The sequence below is a fragment of the Elephas maximus genome, chromosome 18, assembly GCF_024166365.1.
Source record: "Elephas maximus indicus isolate mEleMax1 chromosome 18, mEleMax1 primary haplotype, whole genome shotgun sequence".
In the NCBI taxonomy this organism is placed as follows: Eukaryota; Metazoa; Chordata; class Mammalia; order Proboscidea; family Elephantidae; genus Elephas; species Elephas maximus.
Window position 1 is genome coordinate 13,989,235 of NC_064836.1, and position 24,077 is coordinate 14,013,311.

At 50.8% G+C, this 24,077-nt stretch overlaps 1 protein-coding gene across 2 annotated transcripts in view; it reads right to left on the bottom strand.

Moving 5' to 3' along the window:
- The window catches only part of LRRN2 (leucine rich repeat neuronal 2), an 88,542-nt gene extending 64,811 nt beyond the window's left edge, over positions 1-23,731 (bottom strand). For both annotated transcript variants that reach the window (XR_007513854.1, XM_049858260.1), the window contains exon 1: positions 23,437-23,731. The gene's annotated coding sequence lies outside the window, so the exon portion shown is untranslated. The remainder of the gene's footprint in view (positions 1-23,436) is intronic.
- Between the last annotated feature and the right edge of the window lie 346 nt (positions 23,732-24,077).

Consider the following 24,077-nt stretch of genomic DNA (forward strand, 5'->3'; position numbering starts at 1 on the left):
TAGAACATGGGTCCTAAATCATACACGGCACACCCTCTACCCCAATATTGGCTCCTCACTTCTTAACTAGCCATTTTCCCCAACAGTCCATCCTGTCTCCCCAGCTATCATTCCATTCTCTTTAGGAAGGTGATTCTCAAACTCCTTCTCTGAAGTGCCCCTGACGACAGAGAGTGATCATGCATTCCCATGGGCCTTAGGACACAGTCCCAAATGGCCTGCCAGAGGTCAACTTTACTTTGAAGTGTTAGAGGTTTTGGTGAGCTTCGTACTGGATCCGTATTTTACTCGGCTATAACATTTCCTCCTGGAGCCTCAGAGTCCGTGTGGCACCACGCTGAGAAGCACGTTCCTCAGCCTACTCTCTAATATCCAGCGTGAGCCTTACTTCCTCTAGTTGTTTTGGTTGGACTGTTCTCTCCTCCATGAACTACATTGGATTTCAGGCCAGTACTATTCAGCCTGGCATTTAGTTAGTCTTAATTGATTTCAGGTGGGTCAACACTATTAGCAGTTCCTTGAGGGCAGAGACCACAACAGCCTTATCCTTTTCATCTGGCCCTCCCAAGGATGGATTAACCAGTAAGCAAGGTAGCCACAGGCTTACAGTAAGGAAGGTATGCATGGACTTAATTGTGTTTGCTTACTAATCGGTAGTGCACAATTTCACACGGGTTTCATCACATCTTTGGTCAGATTAGTAAGTAAGCACAAGTAAGCCCTTGTGTACCTTGCTTATTGGGTACTCCATCTCTGGTCCCTCCTATTGGTGGCTGTCTTAGTTTCTAGTGCCGCTGTAACAGAAATACCACAAGTGGGTGGCCTTCAAGAACAGAAATTTATTTCTCACAGATCAGGAGGCTAGAAGTCCAAATTCAGGGCACCAGCTCTAGGGGAAGGCTCTGTCTCTGTGGGCTCTAAGGCAAGATCCTTGTCTCCTTCAACTTCTGTAGCCTGAGTGTCCGTCTGTTCCTTGGCTACCTTCATGTGGCATTCATCTTCCCCTGTTTGTGCTTGTTTGTCTCTCTGTCTCTGCTGCTCCTTATAACTCAGAAGTGATTAGGTTTAGGACACACTCTACACTTTGTTATATCATCAACATGACAAAGAAAACCCTGTTCACAAATGGGATTACATCCACAGGTATAGGGGTTAGGATCCCAACATATGTTTGGAGGGACACAATTCAATCTGTAACAATGGCCCTTGGTAAAGCTTCTTGTTCCCTTTGAGGCCATGGGGCACATTTCCCAACACCCTTTGGGAAAGTCCCACCCTGGAGACCCCACTTATCTTCACTGTGTCCCCGGAGGCTGGGGCTGGCCCTCTTGCCACCTCACCTCTACAAAGAGAGGGATGTCAGGAGGAGCTTCAGCAAGCCGATCTCTTGGGCGCTATGCCCAGGCCCCAGGCTAGCCCAACTGTGGTTCCTTTCCAATCACTTAATGGCATTTGGCTCTCCACACCTGAGGTTGAGGACGTCCAACAGCTTCACAAATCCTCCTTAATTAAATCTCCTGAGGCCCCTGCCGAGTGGCAATAGCCTGTCTCCTCTTCCACAGGCAAAAACACCCCAACAGACTTTTCAGCTTCGGGTGGGTGCTTTCAGGACCTGGCCCACGTTTCTGTACCTGCAACGTCTGACCCAGCACCAGCTGAGAGGTGGTGGTGACAAGAAGCAGGAGCTGGGAAGGTTTCTACGCATTTTGATAAAATGAGCAACCTGCAAATTAGATGCAAAATACCATGCAAATATGGCACATATTAATTTGAAACTAATCGTTCTGGGCATTTTAGGCAATAAAATGCCAGCCTTGTATGTGATCATCTTTACTGCCCTGATTTTCCTTTCCTGATACTCAAGTGAGCCTGACAGTGCAGTTAGCACATGAGATACCGGGAGGGGGACATTCTTCTCTTCTGAATGCCAGGACCCAGCAGTAACTCGGAGGTTACTGCTGCTTACACAAAGATAATCCCATTTCATCTGCATCTTATCTGACAAACATTTATTGAGTACCTGTTGTTGCTGGGTGTTGCTGAGTCGGTTCCAACTCACAGTGACCCCATGTCACAGGGTAGAACTGCCCCGGCTGTAATATTTACAGGAACAGATCAAGTTTTTCTCTTGTGGAGCTGCTGAGTGGGTTCAAACCGCCAACCTTTTGGTTGGTTGGCAGCTGAGCACTTAATCATTGCACCGTCAGGGCTCCTTATTGAGTACCTAAACCCGAAAACCAAACCTGTTGCCATTTAGTTGATTCCGCCTCACAGAGACCCTATGGGACAGAGGAGAACTGCCCCGTAGAGTTTCCAAGGAGCACCTGGTGGATTTGAACTGCTGACCTTTTGGTTAGCAGCCGTAGCAGTTAACCACTACACCACCAGGGTTTCCACTGAGTACCTAGTAGGTATAAAACACCATGCTGGGTGCTAAGAGAAGAACATAAAGCGAACACTACGTCCTCATTCAGTTGAGTTCAGTACAATAAACATCTATTAGATGCCTATTCTGTTGCCGTTGACTCAATTAGATTCTGACTCATAGTGAGCCTATAGGACAGAGTAGAACTGCCCCACAGAGTTTCCAAGGCTGTAATCTTTATGGGAGCAGACTGCCACATCTTTCTCCTGAGGAGCGGGTGGTAGGTTCGAACTGCTGATCTTTCGGTTAACCTCTGCGCCACCAGGGCTCCTTAGCTACCTATCACTAAACGGTTACTGAGTGCAACTTGGCCGTGCGACCTTGGGCAAGTTAGTTTTCTCACTTGTAAAAGTGGGGTAATGAAAATGTCCTTCGGTGGGTGAACAGTTAAACAGACTATGGCGCGGTGCCCCCATGGAATACTACTCAGCAACAAAAAGGAGCAAACTATTGATACAGGCAACAGCTTGGACGACCCTCAAGGAAATTACACCAAGTGGAGAAAAAAGCCAATATCAAAAGATGACAGACTGTATGATTCCACTTTTGCGACATTCATGAAATACCATAATTACAGAGATGGAGAACAGGTCAGTTCCCCCTATTGTAAAATAGATGATCATAACACACAATCCAGCTTCCACATAGGAGTGGCTCAGAGGATTAAAAAAAAAAAAAAAATCAAAACATCATATTGTATGTAGAAGAGCTTTGTAGGTTGTAAAGAACTGTTGAGATGTGAAAGGTTACTGTCACTAGTCCTGAAAAAACTATTGGTGGGGGGAGCTTACACTGCAAAATCAGAGCAACTGCCTTGTGAATCTGGCCAAAGTCTTCAGCTGGGAAAGGACAACAGTGAAGGGAAAGGAAACAAAAGTAGGAATCCTGCATCTTTACAGCAGATCACTGGCAAGGCAGTGGTCATCTGGTTGACCACATTCAAGAGGGTGGCTTTTCCCTCCAGCTTATTCCATGAGGTCCTTTTTGTACCTAAATATCTTTCATTAATGAAATTTACTCCCCTGATATTTCCTGAATTCCTGTTGTGTGTCAGACACCATTCATACAATGGTGAGCTAAACAGATAGGGTCTCTGCCATCCAGGGGGCCACAGCCTAGTGGTAGAGACATTTATTAATAAGCATCCAATTATATAATAAGGATACGATGAAAAACATTTAGAGGAAGCAAAAAGGGCATTGAGAGTTTAACAGGGACCTGAGGAAATTCTGGAGGTAACAGGAAGTTTTTTTGAAGGAAAGGCTATTTGAGCTGAGATCTGAAGATAACTAGGATTTAGGGAAGAGAAGGGAGTATGGGGTGGGATGAGTAATCGGGCACAGGGAACAGCACATGTGAAGGCCAAAAGGAGAGAAGCAGTCAAGGAATTAGAAGAAGCCAATGTGCAGTGTAGAGCATGTGGCAGAGGGCAGGGGGTGGGAGGCTGCAGAGGCAAACATGGGCCAGGTCCTACAGGGCTGTCAGCTGCTGGTCATCCTACGGAACACTGGAAACCACAGGGTCAGATTTCTACCCTCAGAAGAGTCATTCTAGCAGCAATTCAGAGACTGGATTGGTGGTGCAAGGGTGGATGTGGGCATACCGATGAGCAGATGATTCCAGTGGTCCAGCAGGGAGACGAGAGCAGCCTGGACTAAAGTGGAGGCTGTGAAGAGGGCAGTGGTGGATGGATCCGAGGGCTATTTAAGAGGCAGATTAAACAAGACCAGGTGATGAACTAGATACAAGAGAGTAAGGGAAAGAGAAGAGTCAACAAGGACTCCCAGTTAATGGCATGCAGAACTGGTTTGAGGTGGTACCAATCACAAAGACAGACAACACCGCTAGAGGCAGAGGTAAAAACCTAAAAAACAAAACAAAAAAAATCAAACCCATTGCCATTGAGTCGATTCCAACTCATAGCAACCCTATAGGACAGAGTAGAGCTGCTCCACAAAGTTTCCAGGGAGCACCTGGTAGATCCAAACTGCTGACCTTTTGGTTAGCAGCTCTAGCTCTTAACCACTATGTCACCAGGGTTTCCGCAGGGGTGGCAGCAGGAAAATATGGAAGAAGAATTAGGACTCTGGCTTTAGATAAACAAAGTCTGAGATTTCTTGAGACATCCAACTTGTTATGTCAACTTGTTTATGGAGCTCAGGTGAAAAGATGTAGGCTAGACACACAAATGTGAGGGTCATCTGTGTGTGGATGGTAAGGGAATCCATTCCCGTGGTTGAGATGACCCACAGAGAAAGTGTCTGCTCAGAAGAGAAGACCTTAAACTGGACCATAAGGAATGCCAACATTTAAAGACTGAAAAGTAGAGGATGAGTCAGCAAAGACAACTTGGGAGTGACGAGAACCGCCAGGAATACAGGGTCAGAGAAGCAGAAGGAAAAAAAAGTGTGAAAGGAGTGAAAGATGCTTTTGAGAACTAAAAAATGTTCTCTGGATTTAGCAACATGGAGAGCAGTTCCAGTAGAATGGAGGAGGAAGCCAGACTGAAGTGGGACGGTGGATCAAGTGGGAGGTGCAGAAATGGAGAGAACTAGTTGTAGCCAACTCTTTCAAGAAATTTGGCTGGGAAGGAGAAAAGAGACTGGGCGGTAGCAGGAAGTAGAGTTGGGTTGAGAGAGGTGTTTTTTTTTTAATAGGCAGAAACTTGTGATGGTGGGAAGGATGTTCCTAAGAAGGCCAGAAGATAGAGTCTAGAACATAGGTGGTGGAAGAACTGGCCTGAAAGGGAAGTGTTGCCTCTTCAGCTGAAGCAGGAGAGAAGGAGAGGACTGGTGCAGAGGCAGGTGTGTTTGAGGGCTTGGTGTGGACAAGCTGAGGGAGTTCCGCCTGATGACTTCTATTTCTCTTTGAAGTAGGAGGTGAGGCCCTCATCTGAGAGCCAGAGTGTAGGTGGAGGGGACTGAGGTTTGGGGGGGAAGGTGTGAAACAGTCCTTGTGGAGAGTCAGGAGAGAGAGAACCAGGAGGATGTGGTAGAAACATCAGGCCCTTTTGAAGTCTAAGTTGAGGTTGGTGGTGGTGAATTTGTAGACACCAATCTGCCTCATTTTGTATGTTTTCCAGCAGGTTCAACTACCTGGATGCAGGCAGGCAGAGAGAAGTATATAGAGTGATTAATCCAGAACTGGGACTTTGCCAGTGGATATGGGGCAATAAAAACACAGAGAGTCAAGAGATATTGGATATTGTCAGGAGAGTTCTTAAAATGATGAGCCATGGAATCTATCTGGACTCAGAGAGAAGGGAAGACAGGAAGATGGTAGATGGCAGGAACATAGAGGTGCCAATGGACCAGAGGACCCAGTGAGGTTAAAGAATGGTTGTGGGAGAGTTGTTGGACAAGCAAGCTGGGGGAACAGGAGGTGGTGACCACAAAGCAGGGTGCTCTATTAGATGGCTTTCAGGTGATGCCAAGATCTAGGGTGTGATCTTGGGAGTGAGTGGCTGAGGTGGGGGAGCAAGTGAAGAGACAGGCCAGGGAGTAGGATGAATTATCCACGTCATCTCTGGAGTCACTGTCCACCCAGGACGATGGATGGACTTGGAGAGGGGAGGATGTCTATGGGCAGATGCTAAAGCCTTCACTGAATGAAAAGGGTGGCTGGTGATGATAAGGGGGATGGTGATATTCAGCGTGATTTTACCAGACTCTGGGAATAATGATCTGTTACAGAAATATATATCTTTGCACCTGAAGTATGCTCTCTAGGGTGAAAGGTCCACAAAGAAAGTGAAAGAAGTAGCCTTGAGAAGAGGGAGTGATATAGCACATGAGCAGCAGTTAGGAGCTTCACATCTAGCCCGACTGCACCAACAAACTACGTGACCTTGGGCAAGTCCTTTCCCCTCTCTCGACCTCAGGTTTCTCAACGATGAGATAGGCTGGGGGGACTGGCTAAGTTAAAGCTTTCCAGCTGATACTGGGTAGGCATGGATGGGTTACAGGTGTGCTGTGATGTTGCTCCCCTCAGCCCTTGGGTCCATCGGTGACCCTAAGCCATTCATTATCAGGGCTCTGTGTGCTCTGATGGGAATGAAATGGGTGGGAAAGCAGGGGGCCAGATGCTCTTCAGGGCACAGCCCTCTCACCTTTTCTGTCACACTGTCTTGGAGGAGGCTGAGAGAACAGGCACTCCTGCTGCAGGCAGAAGCCCATCTGCTGGCAGAGATGGAAGCCAAGTTTCCCAGCTCCCCCTGGCCTCTCCACCCCCTACCCCCAGCACCACCAAGGGAGCTGGGATCTGCTCAGAAGCCCAGGGCAAGAGCAGGTGTTTCTGCTCCTACTGTGGCTGGTAGCTGGGTGGGTGCTGGTCATCCCCTCAAGCCTCAGCAGCTTGTGGACATGGAGGAGTGGCTATCCACTGGCTCTTCCATCCTCTTTCCAGTTCTAAAAGCAGACTCACCATTTCCAAGATGGCCACGTGTCTCGCTGCACAAGCCTCAGACAGAGCCTTCCCAAGCAGACTTTCCTCTCGGGGCCAGCCACTTCTCAGAAATCCATGTAAGACCTACTTATAGGGTTGAACTTGGACCACCCTCTCTCTGCTATTAGCCCTTCTTGGGACCTCTTTTCCCCACCCCTTTCAGATGCTATATGCTCAGAGAATGTACAACCAACCTATTTTCACTCTAATTATAAAACTCAGGAAAGACCCAGCACTTGGCTCTGTACTTTGCACACAGTAGATGTTTAATAAATTATTTACTGAATAAATAGTTTCAAATATATTAAAAAAAAATCTACCAAGTCCACCAGAATTTTTTAAAAATTATCAATGACATTGCTCCTGTTTATTTGAGTAGATAATTAAGAGGTCCCTTTTAAAATTCTTTATTATTTATTGGTACCTACTATGTGCCAGGAGGAGTCCCTGGGTAGTACAAATGGTTAAGTGCTCAACTACTAACCGAAGGGTTGCTGGTTGGAACCTACCCAGAGGTGCCGTCATGAGTTGGGATCCACTTGGCAGGCAGCTGTTTGTGTTTTTCAAATGTGCCAGGCATTTGATAACTGTGAGCTGGCTTTTTCACAACCCTGTGAGATGGGTATGATAACCCCATTCTACAGAGAAGCAAACTGATAACATGCTTTCGGGGCATTGATTTCAGGCAGGGCACTGAGGCTCCAAGAGAGGTTGAGACTTGTCCGAGGCCACAGAGCTGGTAAGCAGTGGCCACATGATTCTAACCCAGGTGTAGCCAACTTTAAAGACCATGCTCTTTCCAGGATCCCAGGCTGCCTCCTACGACTGCATAAATGGAGCGGAATGGAAAGAGACAGAAGCAAAGTGGGGAGGCAGGGAAGCTGTGTGCAGGAAGACTGCAGCAACATAGACAGTCTGAGGCTCCCCACTGCCTTGCCCTGAGGAAGCAGTTTTGAGGTTGGGTAAGCTTTGCTGAAGAAAGTGGAGGGGGTCAGGGCCTCGCTCACATCTCTCCCCGTTTGATTGCTCAGCTGGCTTGCCCCTCCCTGCTGTCCCCCACCATGCCCACAACCTGGCATTTCATTCGCTGCTGCCCTGCTTGGCTGTCTGACTATACCAGACGCCAAGAAGCTGCAAGGGCCTGTCCTATGAGTACATGAGCTCCAAGCCCTTTCCCTACAAGGTGGGGTGGTGACTCCTGGGCCCAGGAGGTGCCCTTTGTTCTCAGGGCCCAAGGAGCAGGAAGGAAAAGTGGCGGGAAACATGGACTGGTCTGACCTGCCAAGGAGGAACGCGGCTGTCAGCCCCCTCCCCTGCCCATCCTGCCGGCTGCCTCTGCCTGACAGGTGAGCAGCTGTGCTCTACATCTGTCTGTCCATCTGTCTGCCTCCCAGGGGCCTGGAGGGAGCTGATATGCTCCTTAGAGAGGGAAGGCTCTGGACCTGAAGCAGCTCCCTCACTTGGGATAGCAATTAGCAGGGGATAGGAAGGATGGGGCAGGAAGAAAAGGGTGCCTCTGTCTCCAGCCAAAACCTAAACCCCCTCCCCACTGCGGACTCCCGCTCACTCCCTCCCGCCCCTCCTCACTAGCTCTCCTAGCTCTGCCTGCCAAGCTCTGCAAATTACCACACATGCCAATAAGTCATTAGAAACAAGAACAACAAATGTGGGGTTGCCATGGAGACCGACACCAGGACCTGGCAGCCCCGGGGGCCAGCCAGTGGCTCAGGTGTGGTGTGGGGAGAGCTGGGAAGGCCAAAGTGCCTGGCGGAGGGGAGATAATGTGCTATCGGGGCACTGATTCCAGGCGGGGCACCGGCTCTGCCTCCTCCTCTCCCGCTCGTCCCCCAGCCTGTGTCCTGCCCACCTGCAGCTTGTTTGACGTGGTAAGTGCAGCACAGGCTGTGTGCAGCCTGGGCCACAGGACCCGCGGAGTTCCCTCCCTTCACAGAGCAGCTGTGATGAAGCTCACCTGGGGACCTGCCCCATGGCCAAGGAGAGCTGACAGCTCTAAGCCACCTGGGCCGAAAGTCTACATCTGGAGGAAACCGAGGCACGGTGAGAGACTGAGGGCAAGACCAGAACTCAAGCAGTGGTCTTCCCACCTTCCTGAGCTGGAACATGTTTTTGCTCCTGCCCAGTCCTTAGCACAGTGCCTGGGCCTTGGCGGGTAAAAAATACCGGCCTATATCAGTGGAAAATGGATGCCCGATGAAAGAATGCGCTCAAGCATCCAGGATTTCAGGCAACACAGGAGCAGGCCTGGACTGGAGTCCTGGCTCTCCCACTAACGCACAGCGTGGCCTCGGGTAAAGCCACTTCTCTCTGGCCCTCGGTGTAACCCGTAAGATGAGGGGGTTGGATTCAAACACGGAGTACCCAACTTGCTGCTAACTGAAAAGCTGGATGTTTGCATCCACCCAGAGGCACCTTGACAAAAAGCCTGGCGATCCACTTTTGAAAAATCAGCCATCGACAACTCTGCGGAGCACAGTTCTCCTTGACACACATGGGGTGGGACTGGCATGGGTCAGAGTCGACTTGACAGCAAGTGGTTCTGATATTTCACCCCCAGTGTTCCTCGGCCTGGTCACTGGGAAGTCACTAGGGAGGCTGGGAGGAGGCCCGGTCAGTGGACTTCTAGTCTACCCACTTTGCTCTAGCTACAGCAGCCTCAAGTCTGCTGTTTTATATCTTAAAAGGTTCCAAGTTGTATTGGTTTCCTATAACTGCTGTGACAAATTACCACTAACTTAGTGGCTTAAGACTATACAACTTCATCATCTTACAGTTCTGGAGGTCAGAAATCTGAAATGGGGTCAAAATCAAGGTGTTGGCAGGGCCTTACTACTTTGTGGAGGCTCTAGAGAAGAACCCAGTTCCTTCCCTCCCCCAGTTCCTAGAGGCTGCCTGCATTCCTCAGCTTGTGGCCTCCTTCCATCTTGCAAGCCAGCAGTGGCTGGCCATGTCCTTAACACAGCATCACCCTGACACTGACTTCTGCCTCTCTCTTCCCCATTCAAAGACCCTCCTGATTACATGGAGCCCACCCGGTAATCCAGGATAACCTCCTTAAGGGCAGCTGATGGGCAACATTAATTCCATCTACGGCCTTGGTTCCTCCTTGCCATATAACACAACATATTCAGATTGGCAGGATTAGGACACGGATGTCACTGGGGGGCTGTCACTCTGCCTGTCACACGTACATGGTTTTGTTTTGACAAATGGATCAACATCTATAAAAGCCACTTGACCAGAGGGCTCTCAGGTTGCCATCAGTTCTAACGCGCTGTGACCTGCCTCCTTTTCCCCCTAGAGGACCCTTAGCAGGAAACTTGGAGGAACTTTGGGGGCTGTCCGTCCGGTGTGAATGCTGGCAGGTTTAGGCTGTGCTGGCGGGGTGGCAAGAGACATGGGGTGGAAGAGGGGGTCTCCAGGGAGGAAAGTATGAGGACCATTTGTAAAAACTGTTTTGCAAAAACGGTTGCTGCAGTACATCGACAGGGAACTGCCAGAAATTCAAGCAGGATTCAGAAGAGGATGTGGAACGAGGGATATCACTGCTGATGTCAGATGGATCCTGGCTGAAAGCAGAGAATACCAGAAAGGTGTTTACCTGTGTTTTATTGAATATGCAAAGGCATTCGACTGTGTGGATCATAACAAATTATGGACAACACTGCAAAGAATGGGAATTCCAGAACACTTAACTATGCTCATGAGGAACATGTACATAGACCAAGACTAAGAGGCAGTCATTCAAACAGAACAAGGGGATACTGCGTGGTTTAAACTCAGGAAAGTTGTGCATCAGGGTTGTATCCTTTCACCACACTTATTCAATCTGTATGCTGAGCAAATAATCCAAGAAACTGGACTATATGAAAAAACGTGGCATCAGGATTGGAGAAAGACACATTAGCAACCTGCAATATGCAGATGACACAAACTCGCTTGCTGAAAGTGAAGACTTGAAGCACTTACTGGTGAAGATCAAAGATCACAGCCTTCAGTATGGATTGCACCTCAACACAGATCAAAAATTCTCACAACTGGACCAATAAGCAACATCATGACAAGTGGAGAAAAGACTGAAGTTGTCAAGGATTTCATTTTACTTGGATCCACAATCAATGCCCATGGAAGGAGCAGTCAAAAAAATCAAACAACATATTGCATTGGGCAAATTTGGGGTAAAAGACCTCTTTAAAGTGTTAAAAAGCAAAGATGTTACCTTGAGCACTAAGATGTGCCTGACCCAAACTGTGGTATTTTCAATCACCTCACATGGATGCGAGAGCTGGATGACGAATAAGGCAGACCAAGGAAGAACTGATATGTCTGAATTACGGTGTTGGTGAAGATTCTTGACCATACCCTGGACTGCCAGAAAAACAAACAAATCTGTCTTGGAAGAAGTACAGCTAGAAAGCTCCTTAGGAGCAAAGATGGCGAGACTTCACCTCACATACTTTGGACATGTTACCAGAAGGGACCAGTCCCCTGGAGAAGGACATCATGCTTGGTAGAGGGTCAGTGAAAAAGAGGAAGACCCTCAACGAGATGGACTGGTACAGCAGCTGCAACAGTGTTCCGCTGCATGTAGGGTCGCTGAGTCTGAACTGACTCAGTGGCACCTAATGACTACAGCCTATCTTAGCTCCTTCTCTCCATTTCATATCCACCTATATATTCAAACTACCCTGCAGTCATCTGCTCTTGTTTTTATTTCCAGGTAAGGTCTGACCGAGCTTTCTGGGTGTGCATGTGTGTTGTGTCCAGGCACACATGTGAGTGATCTTTCCCATCAGCCAGATGGTCCCTGAGGCCATGACCTGGCTTTCTTGGCTCCCCATTACCCATTCCATCCCCATCATCTTAGCTTTGCACACTGCACAGAAGGCATACTGATTTAATAGCCATCAAGTTCAGATACTCTCCTTTCCTCCCAAACCTTGGCCTTCACTGTTGTCTTCCTACAGCCATCAAGAGGAACCCCCCAGGTTGTTAATTACAAACACTAAAAAACAGTACCCAAGTTCAGAAAGGATGCTGTTGTATGCTGTTGAGCTGCCCTACAGAACAGAGTAGAACTGCCCCATAGCATTTCCTAACCTGCAATCTTTACTGGAGCAGATCACCAGGTCTTTTCTCCCATGGAGCTGCTGGTGGGTTCAAACTGCCGATCTTTCAGTTAGCAGCCAAGCACTTAACCACTGTGCCACCAAGGCTATTTTAGGAAAATAAAGATCTTAGAATCTTCTGGAAGCCCTGGTTGGCATAGTGGTTAAGAGCTATAGCTGCTAACCAAAAGGTCAGCAGTTCAAATCCACCAGGAGCTCCTTGGAAACTCTATGGGGCAGTTCTAATCTGTCCTTTAGGGTCGCTGTGAGTTGGAATGGACTTGACGGCAATAGGTTTGGTTTAGAATCTTCTGGTTAGTACCCTTCCAGGCCCATAGCAATCACCCTATTACTTGTAGGTGAGGAGAGCTCTTACCTGTCCCTGGGGGAGGTGGGGGCCTCTCACCCTTCTCCCATTCAGCCTCACCTCTGTTTATACCTCTGCAGGATACCCTCTGCCAGTAGAGCTGAAGAACAAAACTTTTAGGAGAAAGCTTCCCCAGGTATATTCATTGAAGCCCTGGTGTTTTACGATTTTATGCAAATCACCCCCCCCCCAAGTCTTACTTTCTCCCCTCAGTGTAAAGCAGCAGCTCAGTCCCATTCCTGCATCTGCCAAATGTCCCGGTGGAGCAGGGAAAAGAAACGTGCAATAGGGGAAGCTCTTCTTTGGAGAGTGGCCCTGGGGAAATGCAGTAGAAAAGAAGTGAACATTTACTGAGCTTCTACTCTGTAGCAAGCACTTTACACAGATTAGTCGGTTTAATGTGCTGGTTGAGAACGGGGGTTCCAGAGTCCGAAAGCTGTGGGGCTGAATGAACTCTGGTTTGGCCACGTGCTGACCATGGGTGGCCTTGGCCAGGTTACTTCATGCTCCCAGCTGCAGTTTCCTTGACTGTAAAATGGGGAAAATAATATCTACTTCACAGCAGTCTGTGGATTAAATGGGAGGAGGCAGCAGGGCTCTTTTTTGGCACATCGTAAGCACGCGATAATGCTAGGCTCTCATTAACAACATGACGACGTGCATGTTATTAACCCAGATACGCAGATGAAGAAACTGAGGCTAAGAGAAGTTAATAAAATGCCCAAGGGCACGTGGTTAGGGATGTGGACTGTAACCCAGCTTGGACTGACTGCAAAGCTCCTGTTCTCTCCTGTGGCTTATAAGCCATGAGGATAGACGCTTCAGGCAGTCCTCAGCTCCTGCGTCTTTGAGGATATCGTGCCAGGGTGCCTCTGGGTTACCGCAGGTAGGCCCTCCTTTCCCAGGCTCCCAAGGGCCCAGAGGATGGGGAGAAGGCTCCCTGTCTACAGAACCCTTAGACTTTGCCTGTGTGACTCTTGGCTCCTGCTCTTCGGCTGCTGGTGGTGGGGACTGGAAGGTCCTCCTGTCTTTGGAGGCAGTGGTGGTTCAGTGGTAGAATTCTCACCTTCCATGCAATAGATCGGAGTTTGATTCCCAGCCAATGCACCTCAGCGCTGCCACTACTTGTCCGTCAGTGGAGGCTTGAGTGTTGCTACGATGCTGAAAAGGTTTCAGCAGAGCTTCCAGATTAAGATGGACTGGGAAGAAAGGCCTGGCAACCTACTTCTGAAAATCAGCCAATGAAAACCCTACGAATCACAACAGTCCAGTCTCATACACGGGGTTGCCATGAGTTGGAGACTGGCTTGACGGCAGCTTACAACAACCTCTGTCTCTGGGGGGTGAGGAACAACCACTGGATCCCACTTGACTCAGGGCAGTCTCTCTCCACACGGCTGAGGTTAGCTCAAACCCCTAAGATCAAGTCAGACTCTCTCCGGAGAGAACTGACCCACCCCTCATGGGGTGGGAGGACAGATGGGAACGAGAAGAGGTTTGCTCATTCTGGAATGACTTTATTTCCAGTCTACTATACATGAAACCAGATAAAATGTTACATGAGTAACCTATCAAACAGGAGCCCCAGCAACGAGTGCCGCGGGCTGCAGACTGAGTGGACAAATGGAGCCCAAGGGAATTCAGTGGACTGGGTCCCAGACTTCCTGGGTGGCGCAAACAGTTTGCACTCTTCTATTAAATGTTGGTAGAGCTACCTGGCAATCTGCTTCTGCAAAGCCTGTTGTTGGATGCCATAGAGTCAGTTCAGACTATAGTGACCCCATGTGACAGAGTAGAGCTGCCCCACAGGATTTTCATGGCTATAGTTTTCACGGAAGCAGACCTCCAGGTCTTTCTCACAAGGAGCCTCTGGGTGTGGTCAAACTGCTGACCTTTCGGTTAGAGTCAGGTGCTCTAACCACTTGTGCCATAGAGTCAGAAAAACCCTATGGAGCCTGGCTCTAGTCTGTAACACAGGGGGGTCATTGTGACTTGGAATAGGCTCTACAGCAAGGGGTTTGAGTGTTTTTTTTTTGCTTGGGCCCCAGACAGCAGCAGGCCGAGGCGGGTGGGGGAGCATCTCAGATTAAGAAAGTGCAGATCCAACATGGTAACTGTAATTAAGGCCACCAAACCGTACACATAAACATGGTTGGAACACCAAATGTTCTATCTTACCACAATAAAATAAAGGAGAGTGCACCAAAAAAAAAAAAAAAAAAAAGACTGCCGTGAAGTTAACTCCGACTCATACAGACTATAGAACAGAGTAGAACTGCCCCATAGGGTTTCCAAGGAGCTGCTGGTGGATTCAAACTGCCGACCTTTTGATTAGCACCTGTTGCTCTTAACTACTGCACCGCAGGGCTCAGATCTATAAAAACAACCAGGGAGCCAGAAACAGGGTCTTCTCAAGGAGGAGAGCTTCAAGGAACAGAGATCAGCCGGCCTGGGAAAGAGAGGGCAAGAGGCTGAGCAGAGGATCTTCATTCTCTGAGCAGCTGTCCTCCTCGCCCTCTGAGAGAATAAAGAGGAAACCAGAAACGCGCATGGTGGGCAGGGACTACCCCAGAGACGGACTACCCCAGAGACTGACATCCGGTCCTTGGGAGCTCACACGCTGTTGCCTGAGTCCACCCGGGCACCCTCCGCTCCTGCAAGGCCACCCTTCTTCCCACCCTGCCCGCACCCCTCCCCCGACAAGCGACAAGCTCCCCTTGCCTGAGAATCCCCTCCTCGGCAAATCCAAACCCCACCCCGTCATCTAGGCCCAGTCAACCACATCTCCTGGAGGAAGCGTTCTGTATATACTCCCACACGGAGCTCACAGTTCTGATAACATTTATAGTCTAAATCACACAGTTTAGCACTTGGTTCTAAATACTGTCTGGTATTATTCCCTCATTATTTCTCGTGAGTGTAAGTTCTGCCTCCCCAACTCATCTGTATGTTTCCTTACCAGCGGAGTCCCTGGGTGATGCAAACTCAACTTGCTCAGCTGCTAACTGAAAGGCTGGAGGTTCCAGTCCACCCCGAGGTGCCTCAGAAGAAAGGCCGGGTGATCTAAAAAGAAGGCCGGGTGATCTACTTCCCCCAAAATCAGCCATTGAAAACTCTATGGAGCACAGCTCTACTCTGACATACATGGGGTCGTCATGAATCGGAACCAACACAATGGCCACTGGTCAAAGACTGTGTCTCAGGGTTCTTTATATTCTCCCCCACCTCCCACCCACACTGCCTAGGACAGTGCTCAAAAACTACGTGGTGTGAACTTAAGTTCTGACGGACTAAAACGGTATCAGCGGCTGCAGAGTCCAGTCAGACCTGAGAACTTCCTGCCCAGCCACGGAGTGAAATGCTGAAATGGGGAGCCAGAACTCCGGGGTTTTAAAAAGTCAGATCATGTCACCTCTGCTCCAATCCTCCAAAGGCTCCCCGTCTTACCCAGAGGGAAAACCGAACTCCTCACCCTGGCTCCGACGGAGCTCCCCAAGATCTTGCCTCTCCACCTCACCTCCTGCTGTTCCCCTCACTCTCTACACTCCAGCCTCACCTCCTGCTGTTCCCCTCACTCTCTACACTCCAGCCTCACCTCCTGCTGTTCCCCTCACTCTCTACACTCCAGCCTCACCTCCTGCTGTTCCCCTCACTCTCTACACTCCAGCCTCGCTGGCCTTCTCAGGGCTCCTCACGCCCACCAGGCGCATCCCCCCTCACAGTCCTCGTCCCAGCTGTTCCCTCTGCCTGGGGGGCCCTTACCACCCCGCCACTACCTCACGTTACTCGAAGGTCACCTTCTCAGTGAGGCCTCTCCAGTCACTCTGGGCAAAACTACAAACTCCCCTCCTCCCTACACACATTCTTCTAGCCCTTTCCTTGTTGTATTTTTCTTCTTAGCCCTTAAAACCCACTAGTTGCCAGAGTCAGCTCAACTCATGGCAACCCCATGTGCGTCAGAGTAGAACTGTGCTCCATAGGCTTTTCAATGGCTGATTTTTTGGATTAGAAAGCCAGGCCTTTCTTCCAAGGCACCTCTGGGTGGACTGGAACCTTGAACCTTTTGGTTAGCAGCCAAGTGTGTTAACCGCTTGCCCCACCCAGGGTCTCCTCTTCATACTCACCGCTTTCTAATATACTGTTTTGTTTTACAAATTTATTTTCCTGCATCCCCAGGGAATAAAATAAAAGCTCCTGCAGGGCACAGATTTCTGTCCGAATGTTCACTGCTGTCTATACTCCCCTGCCTGGTACAGGCGCTTAACAAATCCTTGCTGAATGAAGGGAGAGTGCACCCCCACCCTGTGTCTGAGACAGCTGAGGCAGAGCTGTGCTGAGATGGGAAACGGACAGGATAATTCAGTAGGTCCCCTATAGATGTGGGATTTACCATTCTACCCCTGGACCCAACTCTGAGGAAGCACCTTCTGCAGCTCAGAAGCGTGGAGCTGTCTGAGGCCAGCTGCCTTCATCCCACTGGGAGGTGTGTTCAGAAGAAGAATTTGGGGTGAGTGGAGTGAGGGGCTACTGCCAGGCAAGGTGAAGTAGTAAAGCCCTCTCCTTCCTCCTGCGCATGTTTTAGATTTCCGGCTTGCCCACAGCTGCCCTTCTGTGGTCACTCCATCTCCTGGGCATCACTGCTTCTACCCTCCCAGGGCAAAGAGTTTCTTCACCCGCCTTTGAATGATCCTTTTGAGAACACTTTATAGAGCAATGTAACCTTTCCTGCCAGGTACTTTTCTTCAGTCTTCCTCCTTTTTCTGAAGGAATCAGATAAGACAAACCTACTTTTCCTGGGGGACCCAAGTTTGTTGCCTAACAATTGCTGCCCCTTCTTCCATATTTTTTTCCTGAAGGATCTGCCTTGTGAGAAGTTTGTAAATAGGAACGATTGTACTTGTTCTTCCCAAGACAGGTGAGTCTGCCTTGTGAGCGGCAGCACTGAGCCCAGCCTTCGCCAGTTCCCACACCTTATCTGGGGTCTATGTCCCATGCTCACGTTTCCCAGTGAGTTGCGCCTGCACTGCCTCCCACCATGGCCCTGAGGGCTGACTCTTAGGGCCCAGCTGGCTCCGCGTGGTCTCAAGGCACTAGTTGGGACAGAAGGAAACCACACTGGATCTTGAGGAGCTGTGACCTGCAGGACCAGCAGAAAGAGGGGACAGGCTGCCACTGGCTTGGGCTGGGGTTGGGGAGCTTCTTACCGTAGGGAGTGAGGGGAATGGGCTAGATGACCTCCAGAGTACCCTCTAAGCCCAAGGAATGTGGGATTCTGGGGGCCTGGTTAAGAATCAGACAGAAGGCTTAAATCCCACCCCCCAATTTTTTTCAGCTGTATGTCCTTGAGCAAGTTACTTAACCTCTCTGAGTCTCAGTTTCCTCATGTTTAAATTAAGGATAATAATAGCACCTAGCTAACAGGGGTGTTTTTGAGGATTTAATAGGATAATGCAGGTAAAGCACTTGGCAAAGTGCCCGGCACCTAGTAAGTACTCAGTAAAGGCAGGCTGCTATAATTAGTGTCATTACCATGTGGAGGGGTGGAAGCTGAGAAACAGCTCCTGCCCCAGGAATCCTCTGCCTGCTCTTCATCTTGAAACTCACTGCAAGCCCATCAAATGCCGAACAGCACGGAAGGTGTGGGTAGAAGAAATGTACAGAGAAAAACTGAATTCCAAACCAAGCCCAGTTAAACTCACCTCCTAAAAGGCAGCTCCCTCAGGCCAGGTAATCTCCTGGTCCCAGGTAGAAGCCAGAAGACAAAGGCCGCGGCAGTGCTGGGCCTGGCGCAGAAGCCTGCTTGATGATGGCTCAGAACATTTAGGAGGTCAAGGTTGTGAGAACAAACCCAGCAGGGACGCACCAGGTCCCTGTCCGGAGGCTAACTGTTTAAGGCCAGGGAGTGTGGGATGGTTCTGGGCGACCTGCCAGCCCCACCGGAAGCTCAGCTCTGAGCACTGGAGATTGAGAGGCTGAAGAGGGACGTGTCAACGGTGGTACTGATACCCATAAAGAAAAACACATACACAACACGGCACCTTTCATACACACAGTCCCTGTGCCCCAAATACCCTTAGCACCAGTGCTCCCAGACCCACCAGCTCTGCCTGGTTGATTCCTTGCCTTGGCCCAAATATCACATCGTTTTGGAACCCTCTCCTAGTCCGCAGACAGACATAGTCACGCCTGACCTGCTCTTCCCTGTATTTTAGCACTTGTTTCCTTATTGTCCACAGGACTGACTCCCCCATATCATAACAATGATGATGATAACAATGATGACAAATACTTTACACAGCACTTACTATATCAGGCACTGTTCCAAGCTTGTTACATGTGCTAACTCTTTGAACACTCATTTTCTCCCATTTATAGTTGAGAAAACCAAGTCACAGAGAGGTTGGATGACCTGCCCAATGTCACTCAGCTAGAAGCGGTAGAGCCTGCACTTGACCCCCAGCAATGTGGCTTCAGAATTTATACTCTTACTGTGAACCCCCTGAAGTCAGGGACATCTGGTTTATCTTTGTCCTTAGCCCCTAGCAGAGGGCTGAGCACATAGCAGGTGCCTAGAAACGACTGGCTGATTGAATAAACAAATGTCTGAAGGAATGGCTAACGTGTGGACTATTTCAGCCTCTGAGCTGTAGGCCAGAGAGACAGAGCAGCCAGGAAAGTGTAAGATAGAGGCACCCTTCTAACCTGCCCTCTTATCATTCCCCCACACCCTGCTGCCCAGCCTGTCTGGCTGTGGCTTTTTTTGTATCTCATTTTCTGCTGTTAGTTTTTCAGTTTTCTACTCTTGTCTTCCTTCTCTTTTGTTCCTTGGTCACTCTCCCCCTAGGCTGCCCCATCCAGCCTCCATCCATTGTCCTTGTCTTTCCCTGACAGTTCTTGCAGATTCTAAAGCCCCCACCCCTTGCTTTGAGCTTTTTTAAGAAGTCCAGGCTTGCCAAGAAGGAGGAGGCCGAGGACACAAGCGACATTCTCTTTAGACTGGCCAAGGACCAATCTCCCACACCCAGGCTCTGAACAAAGATAGTGATTTCCCATCAACTCCACCTGGATGCAGGTGATGTGGGGTGGGGGATAGTCAGGGTGGCAGCTGCTGCTGCCTACAAATTGTCACAAATCTGTGCAGGATCAGAAAGATTCCCTGACCTCCCTACCTCCTCTCCCAGGCTCCCAACCCCCCCCAGGAAGCCTTCCCTGATTACCTGGGAAAGCATATTCATACAATCATTCATAATTCATGCAATAGCTATGCAAATCCTACAGAGGACCTCATCACTGCCAGCTTGGCCCCAGGTGAGAGCTTGTATTACTGTCCCTGCCCTTGGAAGGCTGATACTCTAGGTGGGAAACAAGGCACATGCACAAAAAGTTAGGGTAAAATGTAAGCCTCAGATATCTGTACAAGTTACCCAATGTCACAGACGTCACAGGGGTCAAATGAACTGCAGGCAATGATATCAAAATGGAGACCTCTGTGACCTTGGGCAAGTGGTTTATCCTCTCGGGGACTCTGTTTCCTCTGCAATAAAGCAGGAATAATAATGCAGACCTTGGAAAGCTACCATGAGAACTGACTGAATAAGACTCCTAACAGAGTCTGGCACTTAGTAGGTGCTCAATAAATTCCTTTCTTTCCCCTTTCTCTATTTGAAGCCACAGCCTTCTCTTTAGCCCTGCCAAATAAACGGTGAGGTATGAACTGGTCCATGTTTTCTGGTCAGAAGTGTCTTTGGGACAGGATGACCCTGGGTCTGTAAGCTTTGCAATGCCTGATATATTGTAAGGAGATGAGCCTGGCATGTTACATCTGTGATAATGATAAGATAAGGATAATGACCGGATTGTTATACTTCTCCTCCGCCCACTCCCCAAGCTGTGGGTCTTGAAAGATCCTGGTGGCAAGCCCAGATACAAGTATGGTTCTGCTGAGAGATGGATGTTTATTTATTGCTGCATCCCCAGCTTCTAGAATATTGCCAGGCACATAGTAGGTGCTTAATAAATACCACATTTTTATGAAAACACCTTCTGCATTTGTTTGCTGGCCACGCCCTCCCCCCCCAGAGGTATTTTTGTAAGCATGTTATGCTAATTTTTTTACAGCCACATGTGGAAGAGGATGGCATGGTGGTGCTTGTGAGGGTGTCTTACAGGGAGAGGGGACAGCCAGCAAACACAGAAGGTGCACATTATTTGCATAACGTTGTTGACGCCTTTGCCATGAGACCAGTAGAACTGAATGGTGCCTGACTACCACTACTAAATATTTTGATCAGATTCTATAAAAGAATCCTGATCAAAAGGGGGGAAATGCGGAACAGAACTTAAAATTCCTATGGAATCCAGATTTTCTAGAGCCATGGAGGCTGGATGAACCCCTAAAACTACTGCCCTGAGATAATCTTTAAACCTTAAACCAAAAATATCCCTTGAAGCCTTCTTGAAACCAAACAACTGTTTAGCTTAACTAGTAAAGAATGTCTACCCTGACATTGTAGTCTTTTAGAATCTATCTGTATGGGATCAAAGTGACAACAGCAACTCAAAAGATTGGACAGGAAACTTAGGGGGCAGTGAGTTTATGTTAATGGGTGAGGAACAACTCAGAAAAGGAGGGTAAGAATGGTTGCACGACTCAAAAAAATGTACATGTAGAAACTGTTGAATTGGTGTATGTTTCGCTCTGTATATTCTCATCAACAACAAAAATAAAATAAATTATAAAAATAAACAAACAGTTGTTGAATGAATGAATTAAAAAAAAAAGCGAAAGCACTGGATTTTCTTCTTCCTCTCAAATAGAAAAATAGGGGTGTGGGGCTGGGAGGGGCAAAGTGAGTTCATGACAGGATACAGGAGGTGGGACCAGGGTATGAAGCTGTCAGGGCCTCCAGCCCCAGCCGCTCTGCAAAGGGGATGCAGCAAAAACAACGGTGCCTGCGTGTTCTCCCACCCAGGATGCTCGGAGCCGTGCTCACACGCCTGGCCTGTGGTTAGAGCTGCAGTTTACAGAAGAGAAGGGGGCAAAGGCGGGGACAGAGACCTGGGAAGGAGGGAGAAGTCTGGGAGAGAAAGAGGCGGGTGAAAGGAGAAGAGAGGTGTGAGGGAAAAGGGAGATGAAGAGAGCTTGGGGAGGGAAGACAGGGAAGAGGGAAGGAGAGAGGGAAAAAGTGGAGGAATGAGGCAGAGGGAAAAGGGAATGGGGAGTGGGGGAGGGACTGCGGAGTTAGAGAGGAAGCCTGCCATCCTAGCTTGGGTGGAATTCATCTTAGCAGACCTCTGGGTTGCCACTGCCCCTTGGTGTCTCCCTGGGGGTAGGCTGGGCCAGGGGAGGGGTGGGTTTGAGGGTGCTCCTAGGTGGCCAGACCCTAAGCAGGTCTCAGTCCCTGAAGCACTGAGGCCTTTAGTTCCAACCTTTCCAAACAATGAGATCCTTCTGTGGTCCAGAGGGACCCCTGGGGAGTAAAGAGATTTAGTCTGAGCCAACCCAGGGAACAGAAGGGGCTAGAGGGCTTAGACCCCTCACTGTGCCCTTCTCTTCCCCCACAACAGCATTTAGTGAGGAAAGTGGGTCAGGCCGCCCACATGTGACTTTTTTCTGACAGCAACAAGGCCCATAGGCAAGGGGGCCTCAGTGCCCTGTACACAGCCCTGCCCACCCCCAGGGTCAGTGCTCTTTTTTGGAGGGACCTTTTTTTAAGGAGCAAAGGGTGGAGATATTGGCCTTCTCACTTAGGGAGCCCACACTGGGCCAGAGCGCCCTCCCCAAGCTGTTGGGGGTGCGGGGCACGGAGCCTGCCAGCTGCCTGGGTGCATGGAGAGACCCAGATCTCCCCCATGACTGTGACCAGGCTGGCTGGGAACCACCCTTAGTCCCCCGCCAGGAGAGGCTGTTCACTCTACTACCCCCACCTCCTGGGGTCTTCAAGCAGGGGGTCTGCCTGTCCATCTCTAACAACTGAGCGCTGTGCCCAGCCCACCCCCTCCCGACCCTGCCAGTCGCCCAATTAGAAGCTGCGTTGGCTTCAACAGATGGGAGCTGCGGCATCCTGAGGAACAGAGCACAAAGCCCAGCTGACATTTTCCTTTTCTTTCCTGTTCGTTTGGCGGGGGAGGAAGTACAGGGACAGCGTGCAGCACAGCAACACTCCTAGGACTCATCCCCGGGGTCCAGGTCTCTTTAGCTTCTCAGCTCAGCCCCAAACGGAGCTCAGTTCCCCTTCACCCAGTGGCTCCTCGCTGGCTGGTTAGCCAGAGCCAGTGCCGCCCTTCGCCGGTAGGACAGACGGCCCACCTGTGGCTGGCCTGCCCATCCTGTCTCCTGGGTGCTGCAGTGGGCGCAGAGCCACCTTTCGGTTCCCGCTTCCCACCCTCAGCGGCCCCAAGCTGAACCTAAGGTCGGCCCATCCCCCACCCCAATGTCCCATCCCAGGTTGCGGTGAGACCCCGGTAGGCCCTGGGGGAGCCTGGCTTCTGGCTCCAGACACTTCGGAGAGACACCAAGGCCACCTTGTCCCTCCCCACGGACACCCGAGCCCCAAGTAAAGGAACGTTCCCGAGGCTCTGGGGCGCTCCCACCCTGCTAGTTCGCCCGTCACGCCCTCCCTAATCCCTTTGACACCTCTTGGCTCCTCGACATCTCCAGGGCCCCGCTCTAACCAGCTACAGTTTGGGCAGGTTCGGGCCCTCGAGGTCGACCGAGGCCCGAGATGCCCCCTCCCCCGCCGCCTCCGGTCCAGCCTGTGCAGCCGGCAACCCTCTTTACATTCTCCGGCTCTCCGTCCCTCTCCCCCCTCCGCCACCTCCTTCTCCCAGGTCACCATCCCTCCAGCAGGCATCTCGGGGGAAGCCCGCGGCCTGCCCCTCCCCCAACCCCCTGCCCGGGTCAGGCGGAGCGGCGGTGCCGGTGGGGCAGGAGCTGGACGCTCCGGGGCGGATGCTCCGGCCACTCCCGCCTCGTACCCCGCATTCACCCGAACGGTCTCGGTGTCCACAGAGCGCCGGCAGCTGCTGCAGCCCCCCGCCCCTGCCCGGTGTCAGCCCGGGAGCCGCACACTCACCCCACGGGCGCCGTCCGGGCTCCCAGGGCCGCCGTCCGCCGCGCGCCGCCTCGGCTCCAAGCCGGGCCCGGCTAGGAGAGGCGGTCCGCGCCCTCGCTCGGCGCGCGCCGCCAGCACAGGCCGGGGAGGGTCGCTCGGCGCCTTCCCCGCCGAGGAGTTTCCCTGGGAGTGGTTCCGGGGGCCCTGCCGGGCAAGGCGATGGCAGAATAACAATCTCTCCCCCGCCCCTCTCCGCGCCCTGAGCGCCGCCCTCCGCGAGTCGGGGCCGGGGCTGGAGGGAGACAGCCGGGCGCTCCCTGTGCGCGCCGCTCGCTCGTTTGCAAGTGCACAGAGCAGGCCCTCGCGGCGCCCGGCGCCCCCTCCGCACGCGGCCCTCCTCCCGCCGCTCGCTCGCCCTCCTCACTTGCTGCCCCGCCGCGCTCCCAACCTCCCCAGCCTACTCCTGTCGCCTCCCCGTCGTCTGCAGGCCACTCCACCTCGTTCTAGTCCGGATGCCATTTTAACTCCTGACTGGCCGGAGGCCCCCTCCCCCTAACACATCCGCACACCAGAGGGAGGAGTTGGGTGGGGCCAGTTGCTCGAGCTTGAGTGTCAGGGGCCAGCGCTGTTCCTGTGCTTGACGGAGGAAGGGGCACAGCGCC